The sequence below is a fragment of the Triturus cristatus genome, chromosome 2_2 (assembly GCF_964204655.1).
Source record: "Triturus cristatus chromosome 2_2, aTriCri1.1, whole genome shotgun sequence".
Classification (NCBI taxonomy): Eukaryota; Metazoa; Chordata; class Amphibia; order Caudata; family Salamandridae; genus Triturus; species Triturus cristatus.
Window position 1 is genome coordinate 750,188,849 of NC_140582.1, and position 12,412 is coordinate 750,201,260.

At 47.4% G+C, this 12,412-nt stretch overlaps 1 protein-coding gene across 2 annotated transcripts in view; it reads left to right on the forward strand.

Annotated features, from left to right (window-relative positions):
• Positions 1-367: 367 nt before the first annotated feature.
• Positions 368-12,412, forward strand: part of LOC146862732 (general transcription factor IIE subunit 1-like) — an 86,616-nt gene continuing 74,571 nt past the window's right edge. The window contains exon 1 of one of the 2 annotated variants that reach the window (XM_085641991.1): positions 368-576. The gene's annotated coding sequence lies outside the window, so the exon portion shown is untranslated. Of the gene's footprint in view, positions 577-994; positions 1,209-12,412 lie in introns of those variants that run through there. The other variant, XM_085641990.1, reaches the window with a different exon arrangement.

The window sequence follows — 12,412 nt, forward strand, 5'->3', positions numbered from 1 at the left end:
AAAGCACAGTAAGATATGAGATGGGTGTGGGCATACCATGGACTGCTGATGTAATGCTGCTGTTTTTTACTGCCGTTGATACTCTGTTCCATGATCCGACACGAGCTGTGATGTTGGTACTTGATCATTGGTGGATGCTGCTATTAACTTTTCAAACTAATAAAATTCGGATATTAAAAAAAATAAAAAATACATCCAATGAGAAGGCATCAATCAAATGGTAGTGACAATGAAGCTAACCAATCAAAAGCAATGAGTGGGCTTTAAGTCCACTATTAGTTTCTGGTGTGGTCTGCAAGAGGCTTTCATCTACAGACAGCAATAAGCTTTCTGGTAGGTGAGGTCTATATTTTTTTCCACTCTGCAGAACTTTACAACCCAAGTGGCATAAATTGTCCTGCTTCGTGTTGCAAACCATCAGCTTCGCAGATAATAATCGAAGACCGTGATCGTGAACCTCGTTCTCACCAAAGAGGCTGGTACAAAATGTCTTGTTGCTTCAATATGTGTGTGTTTTGCAGACCTTTCATCGCGCAGGTACAGAGGTACGGACGGTAGTGTCTCTCGCAACTGCAGGTAAGGCCCTGTCCATTTCCTGAACTCCATGGTCACACTTCTGGACACATTTGCCAAGCTGTCTATGGCCCCATTAATTCTGGGATTTCAGCCAGAAGCACTGAAGTGTAAAAACGTAATGTGTCATGTCAGACCAACCTGCTGCTGCTGAATGAAAAAAAACGGGATTTGCCGACGGTTACCCGTGCGACTTGATGGGGTCAGATGAGAGTTATGCATTGAGACGAAAGAGGCAACCAAACCAGAAACTCTAAAACTTCTCTACCAGATGTGGTTATGACCACGAGGCCAACATTTTTCCCTTTAACGAGCAATGTGTTAATTTGCATGGCCGCTTTGTTCGGGCTCTTGCATATAGGCCCGTTCAACCACTGTTTCGAGAAAGTTCTGTCTGCGCGCCGCTTTGCCGTGAGACACTTGTACTTCGACAAGGCTGATGTTACACACCTGTGCTTGGGCCGAGGTGTTTAGGACGCGCGGCGAGCGTGTGTGGGGGCGGGGCCTGTGATTACACACCAGTGCTGGGTTAGTTATCTGGAGTAAGACCTCGGCCGATATTACATGTTTACAAAGCAGGCGACTGCACGAGGATGCCCGTCTGTTTCCTTGCTTCCTCGTAGAATTTACTTTCGGTAAGTGTTTACAATGATCATGAACATAAAAATGCTGGTCTAGGTGTTAAATACGGGCTAAGGGTCTTTTAGTGACAGAGCTTGCTGGTTTCTCATTTCCAGAATGAGTAGCTCGTTCACTGAAGGGTTTGTGTTTTTATGCATTGTGGTACTTGTAGTCCATTGCACAGACTGGCAAAAAGTCCCCGAATAGAAATAAATGGTCCACTACACTGTTCTGACGAAAAGTCCCTGAGAGGCCCGCGGTCAGGCTAACGGCTTGCTTTCAGTGCAGTATTGGCTGCCAGGGTCCAGTCGCGACTAGTCACCGTATCTGAACGGAGCGGCTGGACTAGGCGGCAGTGTCCGCTCCCCTCGTTTCTCGCTTGTGGACCAGGCCCACCCAAACATGAGTCTGGCCCACCCAAACAGGAGCCTTGGCCCTCGCAGTAAGGGCTTGAAGGCAGGCGCGCAAAGCACACGTCGTGTGTGTCAGCCTGGGCCGAGACAGCTTCCCGGGCGCGCGCACACACAGAGACACTTTTAGAGATTATCGCAGCCGCACCCGAGTACTTCACAGGTCTTTAAAAGACCATTTACATGTTAATGAGGCTTTGTTTATTTTTTCACCCCTTCATCTCCACATGGCAAAGGCGACAAATCCTTTCTTTGGCAACTGTAACCTTTGCCTACTGTTCTGCTGCGTGGATATTTATTTTTCTATGCAGCACAGGAGAAAATAAGTTTTATTCCTATTCACCTTTCCTGGCCCCTGCAGCTGCTTATCACATCAGGCTGTGACACAAAGTTTGACTAATGAAGTAGGTAAGAGAATGTGTTACTATTTGTTTTTCTTTTTAAAATCTGCACAGGCCCAGCAGGATACATACTTCGTGTGTGCTTCATTTAAAGTTTATCATTATTATGGCAGATGCAGGACAACAATAAGACAAAATACCCAGATAACGCTGGTGATAAATGATCCTGCTGGAGAGCAATCATTTGTCTGTTAGTAGTTTTGAAATGCAGATGAACTGTATTTTCTGTGGATAGCTCAGTGGGTTACTGCCTTTGTTACAGAGATCCTTGTGCTACTTGCAGTTCAGAAGTTACAATTCTAACATAAGACAGTGACCAATGCACTGTCATCAGAGATGCATACAAACATGAATGGCATAGTTAGAACTTCGCTTTTTTTGTTTTGTGATATAGTTAGAACTTCCCCAGTTTTTCATTATTCTAATGTTGCTAAAATGAGTATGTTTTGGCAGATATACATTTTTATCAGTAAAGCCAACCCCCAGCCACTGGAGTACTCTTTAAATCCTGAGTTTGTGCTTCTTCGGACCAAACCCTCTTGAAATATACTGCCCACCAGTATGGATGACATGTGATTCATACACCTTGTAATCCTCATTGATTTATGTGACATTCCCTGTCGACTGATTTACACACTTGTATGATGCATTGTCTCTGTATAATGTGTGCGTGGTGTAAAGTACTGACACACACTACACTGACATGAGTAGCGCTATACAACAAATGAAATGCATATGAGAGAGGGGCTATGTAAAGATGAGGGGCACTGTTGGAGGGTGGCAGTGAGGGAATCCGAGGAGGAGGTAGTGGGAGGGGCTATGGAGTAATGAGGGGCACTGTTGGAGAGTGGCCGTGAGAGAATCAGAGGAAGAGGTCATGGGATGGAGGGGGAGCTGGGAAGAGATGAGGGACAATGCTGGAGGGTGGTAGTGAGGGAGTCTGAGGAGGAGGTCATGAGGGGGATGGGCTATGGGGAGATGAGGGGCACTTGTGGTGTGTGGCAGTGAGAGAATCTGAGGAGGAGGTCAATGGGGGGGGGCATGGAGGGATGAGGGGCACTGTTGGAAGGTGGTAGTAAAGGTATTTACGGAGAAAGAGGTTTTTAGTGCGGTGCCAAAAAAGACTTTTGCATCAGCGCCGAAGCCGGCCCGGTCATGGCCTTTCTGTTTTTGTTTATTTAATTACCAGTCTGCTCATAAGGGCCACTGTGGAACATACTTTAAAGTGTATGCTAATTATATTTACTGCCATATTCAATGTTTTAAGTTTGAAGGTGATTTTACTAATGTTTTTACCGGGAAAAATGAAAGTGGAGCCCGATGGTGCCTGATATGGGGCTGGGGCCCAAGGTCAGCTGTGAGAAAAGGTGCACTGGAGAGGAGTGGTGGATAATCAAGCCTGTAAGGGAGTGCGTTGCAGAGTCAGGGGTCAGGTGGAGGTAGTAATGAAGAGGGTTTCTCCCTGAAGGCTCGCACAGAGGGAGCCCGAGAAGCATCACTTGCCTGACACTCCCACCTCATAAACCTCGTCTTCCCATCAAAGGAACATTACATGGAAAAAACACTTTTTGAGATTGATAATATTTAGAAAGAGATTTGGAAAAGTGTGTTTTACTGGGCCTTGTAAGACTAAGAAGAGATAAAGGAGGGCCCTGCAGCAGACCTGCCTAGACATATATGCGACAAATCGATACCGCAGTGGCCCACCCAAATGCTCCCTTGGCCCACCCAAATAAGAATTCCTGGAGCCGGGCCTGCTGTGGACGCTCTTTTCTAAACGGCCTTGAATGTGTGCATCTGAATTCAACGAGGGGGCATCCAATGGGCCCATGGGACCTTCTTTATGTAACTATATTGCAATTGCACGCAAAGAATGATATAACAGAGACGGTCGCAATCGTTATTAACTATTTAAAAAAACACGCCGGACATAAGGAAAATAACATATTTAATCAAGTCTCAAACGCTTCTAGTGAGAGAAAATTAACATTAGGGTGATATGCGTGGTACAGGTTGGTCTGTCTGTCCGCGATCCTTTCAATGGGCAGTATAACTTCACGAAGGTCTACTAAATGTTGTTCTGTGTTGCACGTTCTGGCAGTGACAAACAGCCTATTTAGTCTCTCACTGCTGTTATGCTGACCTTTTCATAGGTTTGCTATGGGAATTCCCCGATATGTACTTCAGTGGTAATTTCTAATATGAAAGGGGCAGCGAGGCCATGTTTGGCATTCTTGAAATAGTAATAATCCTGTTTATTGGTGAAAGCAGATTTGTTATTAGTATTTTAGCAATGCCACTTTTAGAAGTGGGCATTGCTGTGGGCTTATGATTCTTTGTGCCCTGCCAGGTTGTGTTTTCACTGTCTGGTTTAGACTGACAGGAGAAGGGGAGGTGCATTCACTCTAAACCGTCACAAGGAGGGTTGAGGTGTGTCCTGCCTTACATGGGTGACTCAGCTCTGGGCTGAATAGACCTTGGCCGCATTTAGAATGACGGGAGGAGTTGCACCTGCACCTAAATAGGGCTGCGCCTGACTTTCACAATGCTGTTTCCGCCCCTTGCAGTATGTCTGGAGCCAGGGCTTGGGATTGAATGGTGTGTGCACTTCTGAAAGTTGTTTGGACTATAAGTACAGGGGCTGTGACCCCATAATTTTAGACACTGTGTGGACTTGTAACCAGATGCTGCTGGCTCTACAGACTGCACCTTGCCAGAAGGAACTGTTATGCTGTCAGGAGGAACCGCCATTGAACTCCCTTGTCTGTTGTGCTGACCTGTGCTCTGCTGGGCTACAAGGACAGACTGCTTCCCTATAATGACTCCGTGTGCTGGCCTCCTGCACCCGTTCCTGCTCAGTGCCCCCAGTGATTTTCCAGGGCTTTGTGACTTTCCCTGTGTGATTTGAAACTGCGCGTGGTGCGCACTGTGTTCGTGACCCTGTTATTTTGAAGCACGTGTGAAGTACTGTGCAGGGTCGGGAGAGCGCTTTTCCCTTAAGTGACCTTGAAAGGAGGTAGGTGCGTGTTGAGTGCTTTGAGTTTTGGAGCCTGAGAGGTTTGCTGAATGTGGTTGCTCGCCAGCTGAGCGAGCATCGCAGGAGCACTAAGTGTTGCCAGGCAACTGACACCGAAACCAGAGGTTAGAGAGGCGGCTGGAAGAGGAAACACAGCTCAATGCGCCACATTGAGTGCCCCCAGCACCTCTTCAGCGAGGCCTCCGTGCAAGTTGCCAGTTTGTCCCGACCGGGAATGAAGGAGCCCATTCGAGGTTTTGTTTGTTCCCTTTCCCCAGGGAAGCATTGGTGTGCTTCTTGGGGTGCTTCTTTGTCAGTTAGCAGAGCGGGTCAGAATTCTCAATGGTGGTCCCGCTTGCTCCTTTTTCAGTTTTGCCCACATCTGTGCAAGCGGGTAAGTGGCCCGACAGCCGCCCCTTCCATTCCCTGACAACCGGATGACCCAGTGATGTCTCCCCGCAGTATTTAGCATTGTTCGTGCCCCCACCATGTTGGTTCCTTACCTTTGTGGGGGGTGGGGCACTTGGTTGCCGTGGTGGAGGCAGCACCGGATCTTGTGAGTAAGGATGGGGTGAGACCTCGACAGAGGCTCCTGTTTCCTGAATTGGAAGGAATCCCTAGAAATTACTGCATTCCCTGGGGTGGCTCAGAAGCCTACCGGAAGGGAACAGTACTGTATAGCCTATAATAAGAGCATAGGAGCTGCTCTTGGAGTTGTTTGTTGTTATGCATGGCAATGTGGATATGTGGGGAGACATTCCTATGTGTTATGCCTCACTCTCACTCTAACAGCTTCATATTCCTGCCTGGTGTGATGTGTGTTGCTTATGCCTTACAATGTCAGAATACCAAGGATTATTCCAGGATGTTGCCTTCATGTGCACAGTGATGATGTTTTTGTGATGAGTGCAATCTACAAGTATTTACTGGATTGCACTACCTTGTAATATTATGACAATTCGCCTATGGCAAAGTGATTTTATGGTCAAGGTGACCTCATGACAAGTGCCCAGTGGCACAGCCATTTATGTGATTGTGGTCTAATGTGTTATGTATATTATTATTATTATTATTATTATGCTTGTAAAGCGCCTGGTTACTCCAACTGAGAGTCCCGCACTAAAACGTCAATGAAAACCCCGCAACAATCCTGACCTAGCAACCTTCCTGCGCATAGGACTGACAGAATAATAAAAAGCAGAAATATTACTTCCGTCCACCAGACGGGAGTCGGAAAAGCCACATTTTTCGGTTTTTCCAGAACAGACTCTGACTCGCAGGTCCTAAGACCCATAGGGAGGTCATTCCATGCCTTAGCATCCAGGAAGCCAAAAGATCTCCCTCCAGCTCGAACCTTCCGCACCCTGGGCACAATCGCCCTGGCAGAGTCAAGCGAGCTCAGATCCTCTGCGGGCCAATAAGCTGTAAGAAGGGGGAGCAGGAAGCGCAGCCCTTCTGACTAAGGATCCTGTGACCAAAGCATAAGGCCTTGAAAGTGACTCTGGCCTGAATTTGGAGCCAATGAAGTTTCTTCAAAGCTTCCCCCACCAAAACCCGCCTAGGAATGTTCAAGTTCAGCTGGGCTGCAGCATTTTGGACCTTGTGCAAGAGGTTCAAATGTCTAGCTGTCACCCCTAAATACAGAATATTGCAGTAATCAAGGCGAGATGTAACCAGAGCCTGTACAATAGTTCTTTAAGCATCAAGGGGGAGAAGGTCCAGAATTTTGCGTAGCATTTTAAGGATGCCAAAGCAGGCTCCGGCCACAGCGGTAATTTGCTCAAAGAAGGACAGATTTTTAGCACACCATACTCCCAGATTCTTTACTTCTGCTTTCGGGTCAGGGTTTGGTCCAAGTTCCACAGGCCACCAATGCCGTGACCAGAGAGAAGACTGTTTCCCAACAACCATCACCTCTGTCTTCCCTGCATTCATCTGAAGGCAGCTGTATCTCATCCAGTCGGCAAGCTCCCCCAAGCAGACCTTAAAATCAGATGCATTTTGCTCCAGTCACAACCAGCTGAGTGTCATTTGCATATGACACCAGTTTTATCCCATGCCTCAAGACAATATCCGCCAGAGGGCGCATATCGATATTAAACAGGGTGGGGCTGAGAGCCGAACCCTGTGGCACCCCCTGCGACAGAGGACAGACTCTGGACTTATATGGGTGTTGAAGAACATGTAAGGATCTGTTATGCAAAAAGTTTTTCATCCATTCACAGGTGCCGCCATCGACACCGGCCTCCTACAGCCTCTCAAGCACGAGGCCATGGTACACCGTGTCGAATGCACTCGGCTCCAGAACAATTATAGCAGTAGTCCATCCTTCGTTGACAGCAATTCTCAGCACTTCTGCTGCCAGGAGAAGGGCTGACTCAGTGCTATGGAGTGGCCTAAAGCCAGACTGGAGAACCCATCTCTCTTCCAGAAACATGGACAGTTGTCCATTTAAGATGTTTCTCTGCAATTTTTGCTACATAGGGAAGTAAAGAGATCGGTCTCAAATTTTCAGGGAGTGCGGGATCCAGAGATGGTTTCTTCAGCAAAGGGACCACCATAGCGTGGTTCCAATTGTTGGGAACCTGCCCCGTCCTAAAGGACATATTCAATAGAGAAGTGAGAACTGGGGCAATAGCATTCCTCCCTTGCCGCAAACATTTAGGGGGAACCGGGTCCAACAGTGACCCTGATTTCATGACCTCCATCAGTCTTAGAACCTCACTTTCCATAGGTGATTGAAAGACAAACTTCTCCTTGGTCCCGGTAGTTTCTACGACAGGAGCGAGGACAAAATTCCTGCTACTTTCCGGAAAGGTGGTATATATTTTATCTATCCTGCCCATAAAATAATTAGCGACCTTATTACAATGATCTATAGAGGTAGCAGCAGTCACCCGTTCCAAGAGTACATTTGTTTCACAACCTGAAAGATGTTCTTGGTAACATTTTTAGCTAATTTAATTTGTTCTGTATAAAATTCCCTCAGTACTCTCCTAATCTCACGGTGGTAAAACATCAAAGACCCTAGATACTTCTGCCCATTTTCATCCAGGTAGCTCTTCCTCCACTGGCGTTCAAGGCTCTTGCAGCCGGATTTCAATTGTGCCAGTTCTTCTGAAAACCATTTCGCAGAAGCAGTCAGATGCATGCTTTTACATGGTTTCAGTGGTATAGGGGAGTCCACAGCCTACGTGATCCAACAGGATATTAAATTATCAGCTATCTGGGTATCAACTCCTAAATTGGGAATACTGCAGGCCAGTGCCTCCTGAAAGGAGTCCTGAGTTAACGCGGCTCATTTCCGAACCATCATGGGCTCCAAGCACCTTCCCTGCTTGCAGAGGACCTTACCAAGGGTCAGAATCCTGAAAGGAAGTATATAGTGGTCAGACCAGGCTACAGGGACTGGTAATGCAGCATCTACCTGCGTACAATTTGTGAAGATATTGCCTAACGTATGGCCCCTATTATGTGTGGGAGTATTGACGAATTGATTAAGACCCATTGCCTGGATTCCTCATCTCTGTAGATTGGAAGCTAGACATCGGAAGTTTATACATTTAAGCTGAAGTTCTTTCATGAATATCGCAGCAAGCGATATTCCCCCCCCCCCCCCCCCCCCCACCCGACCAGACCTATCCACTCTAAGAATCCCATAGCCTTCGGGTAGGGCATCCTACCCCAAGGCTATGGGACGTATGGGCAGGGCGGACGTATCATTAAGCCAGGTTTCAAGTACAAATAGCCCAGCCGGTTTTTGGTCCTTGAGAATATCATAGATTTCTAAACTGTGTTTGCGAAGCGATCGCCAATTAAGGGAAAGATGGAGTAGGGGGACGCTAGCTGTTCTCAATGCATCCCTTCTATCCCTTGCTTCCCCACCCGATGTCGGGTGCGGTCTCATTTGGTGAACCTGAAGCGGCGGATTCAGAGGCGTGTACGCGAGCCCGTATCAGTGGGTGAATGAGAGGGGATCGAGTGGAAGAATTTTAAAGCGACCCCCATACTTGTTGATTAAGACGTATGGCGATTTTTTCATACTGAGGCTATAGACCAGATGTAAAAGATATTGAAGTTACGTTACGCCATATGAGAGGTCCAGCCGGACCGGTACAAGGCATTATTCCAACTTTGTTGAGACACTGAGAAGACTTCGTCTGACGTACTGCCCCTGCTATATCTGCCCAGTCTTGATCCAGATAGCTTGTTATCCCCGTCCTGAAGAGGCCAAATAGTTGGAGGCTGAAACGCGAACGCGTCGACATTTTGACGTAGGAGGAATCCACTAAATGTGTTGATTCAAGAATTATTTTTGTTTGGCAGACACATAAAACAATAGGAGAGGAGTAACACCTCGGATGCCAAAAAGGATTTCCTCCAAATGTACTACTATAAATAACTAGTATACATTGATTTGGAACCATGATTAGGGGAATTGATATTTGATAGTTTGTTGTGTACATAAACTGTATGTGTATTTGTATTTCATATGAATTAATGATATTGTAAATAGAGGTTGTTGTCTTGCTTCATGTTTGTGCAAATCTGTATATATTTTGTGTTGAAGTGCTCTGATGTTCACCAAGAGATATTCGTCCCTGATAAATTATGATGAATAATTGTTTCTTATAAGAAATAAGTTGTACCGAGAAAATTAATTGTTTCTTGAGTTAAAATAAACGAGATTGATCCCTCTTAGCCCTGTTTCTTTGTTCTTATTATATGTTCCTTACCCAGGCGTGGGAGGGTTATTTGGGTATGCCCCAGTACACTTTCTTGATCCCCACCCGATGTCGGCTGAAAGCCACAGTTCTTACAGAGGACATTTTTATATAAGCTTGTCTGGAGTCTGTTTGTGGTGTGCCTAGTGTGTCACTGGTGTGTGTGTGTGCATGTTGCACAAATGCTTTACACATTGCATCTGGGATAAGCCTGACTGCTCTGCCTAGCTACCAAGGGGGTGACCAGGGGTTATCTTGAATGTGTACCTCCCTTTCTCTGACTAGAGTGGTGGGTTCTGCCTGGATTAGGGGCACGCCCTAGCCAACCAGAAACCCAATTTCTAACAGTAGTGCAAAAAGGATAGAACCATAAATGGTGCTTACTGGGGCACAGATAGAAAACGTGTAGGGGGTGGTTAATTGGAGTCATAGAACGAAGATGCGGCATCAGAAGCGGAAGGATGTTTTACCAGGTGCACTTAAAGGAAGTGTGTGTGGTGTTCAGCAGACTGAGCTGAGCTGGGGAACTTGAGGCTCCGAAAAAGGGGTCTCACGGATGGCAATTGGTGGTAGTTACATGCTGAGGGTCTATTAGGTAACTAGAGTAGGAGACTGTACCGTATGCCACTTGGGGAAGGTGATTGGGGATAGTGGTAAAGCTGGGAAAGTGAGAGGAAGCACTTAGAATGGAGCCAAGGTGGGGGGAGGGGGCGGCGTTGCTAGCAGCCTACAAAGGCGGACTGTTAAGAAAGAAGCGGAGACCTCTGGGTACAGGAAAACCTAATAGTTTAATAAATCAACTCAAGAAGCCCACAACCAGCCAGCTCTCACCACGGACCTCTTCAAACCAACTCCCACTGAGAAGTTGTAACAAACCTCTATGGATAGATCCGTGCTGGAAAGGAATGCAGTACTAAAGGGGGGGGAAAAAAAAAAAGCTAAGCACGGTACATGTTTTTCCTGTTCCTTTCAGGGATGCAGTATAAAATAGTGAAAACAACCATACACTCCCCACCCCCATAAATTACTAAACAAAACTGCAATTCCCATACATAAACATTAATGAATATAAAATCCTGAAAGCGAACAGTCATGGAAACCTACTTTTTTTTTTATTTCCTCCAAAACCTTTATTCAGCAGATATCAGTACACGGCAGTTTGCCTACATCCACTTCGGGCCGGCAGCATATCATAATAGGCAGAGGAGTAGAAATTTACACAGCGGATTGCCAACAACCCAAAAGGGCCGGCCGCGTAACAGTATATATGGGTTTTGCAGTTTAGTGGACCAAGGATGCGTTAGCCCAAGAGTCAGAAATAACAACCACATAACACAAATACCAACTAGCCTCCCGGTAAGAAAAAATAGTCAGAGAGTGAAAATCTCATATCGAGCCAGAGAGTATCTGGGTCAGCAGACCTCAGTCTTGAATGCGGAAGCGTTACCATGCATATCTCAACAGTATAACCAACTCTTTATGTAGCCCCCCCCAACACAGCAAATTCGCAGCAGGCCGCGCGATGTCCCCAAATATCCCAGTACCCATTAAGCCGCTGCAGGAGACCGGGCACTAGAAGCCCGTGAGAGCAGTGTGTGGTCTCGTCAGCCTAGGATGCCAGAAAGAGTCCCCAGTCTCCTCAACCAGCAGCCAGTTCCCAGGGGCTCCCAAGATCGACCACTCCCCCTCTGCACATTATTGAGTCTCCTATCTAATCGGAGAGGAGGGGACCGCCTCGTCAGGCAGCAGCGGGTTCAGCAATAAGTACGTCTTCAGGGGGTCCCAGATGTCCCGAGGTCGGGAGCCAGGCGGCAAGAGGTCAGAGTATAGGGCAAGCTGATCCTGCCAAAGGATCATCGTTTCTAGCCTATCTTTCAATTTAGGTGCCCTCCCCCTGCCCCATCTACAGGCCACCCTCCATTTGGCGAGGAGGAAGCACATCGAGGCGAATTTCCGATGCAGCATTGGGAGCTTTTCCGTATACCCCAATATGCCCATCAGTGGGGTCGGCGGGAGCGAGGTATCTAACATTTTCCCTACTGCCTCAAAGACCTGTTCCCAATATTGCTGAAGGGCTGGGCAACTCCAGGCCAAGTGCAGCATATCCGCACCATCCGTCCGACATCGAGCACATCTAGCGTCCTCCCGCAGCCCAAATCTGTACAGCCTAGCAGGGGTGTAATAGTATCGTTGCAGGAATTTGAAATGCGTGATGCGCAACCTGCCACTAGCAGACACCTTCTCCGTTTGTGTACAGCAGTAGAGCCATTCCCGATCCGTGATATCCTGTCCTAGTTCACTAGCCCATTTAGCTCGAGGAGGGTTATGTGAGGTGCCAAGTTCGACATATACAGACCGGTATAGAGTGGACACCAGGTGGGACGCAGTTTTCGCTCCCAGCAGAGCATGTAGCTGGGGGAGCACCGACGGTTCCTGCGGGTAGTGCGGTGTACAGGCCCATATCCCCTCTCGCAGACGTGCATAAATGAATGTCTCCATCAGTCGGGGGGGGCTCAGCACACAGCTGCTGAAGGGTAGCGAACCTCCCGTCTCTGTATAGATCCCCCCCCCCGTAATCGCTGGAATCATTTGAAAATACTTTCCTGCAGGAGGGTCAGTTGGGGATGAAACGCCAGTGGCAGGCGGGGGGGGGGGGGGGGGAGTAAA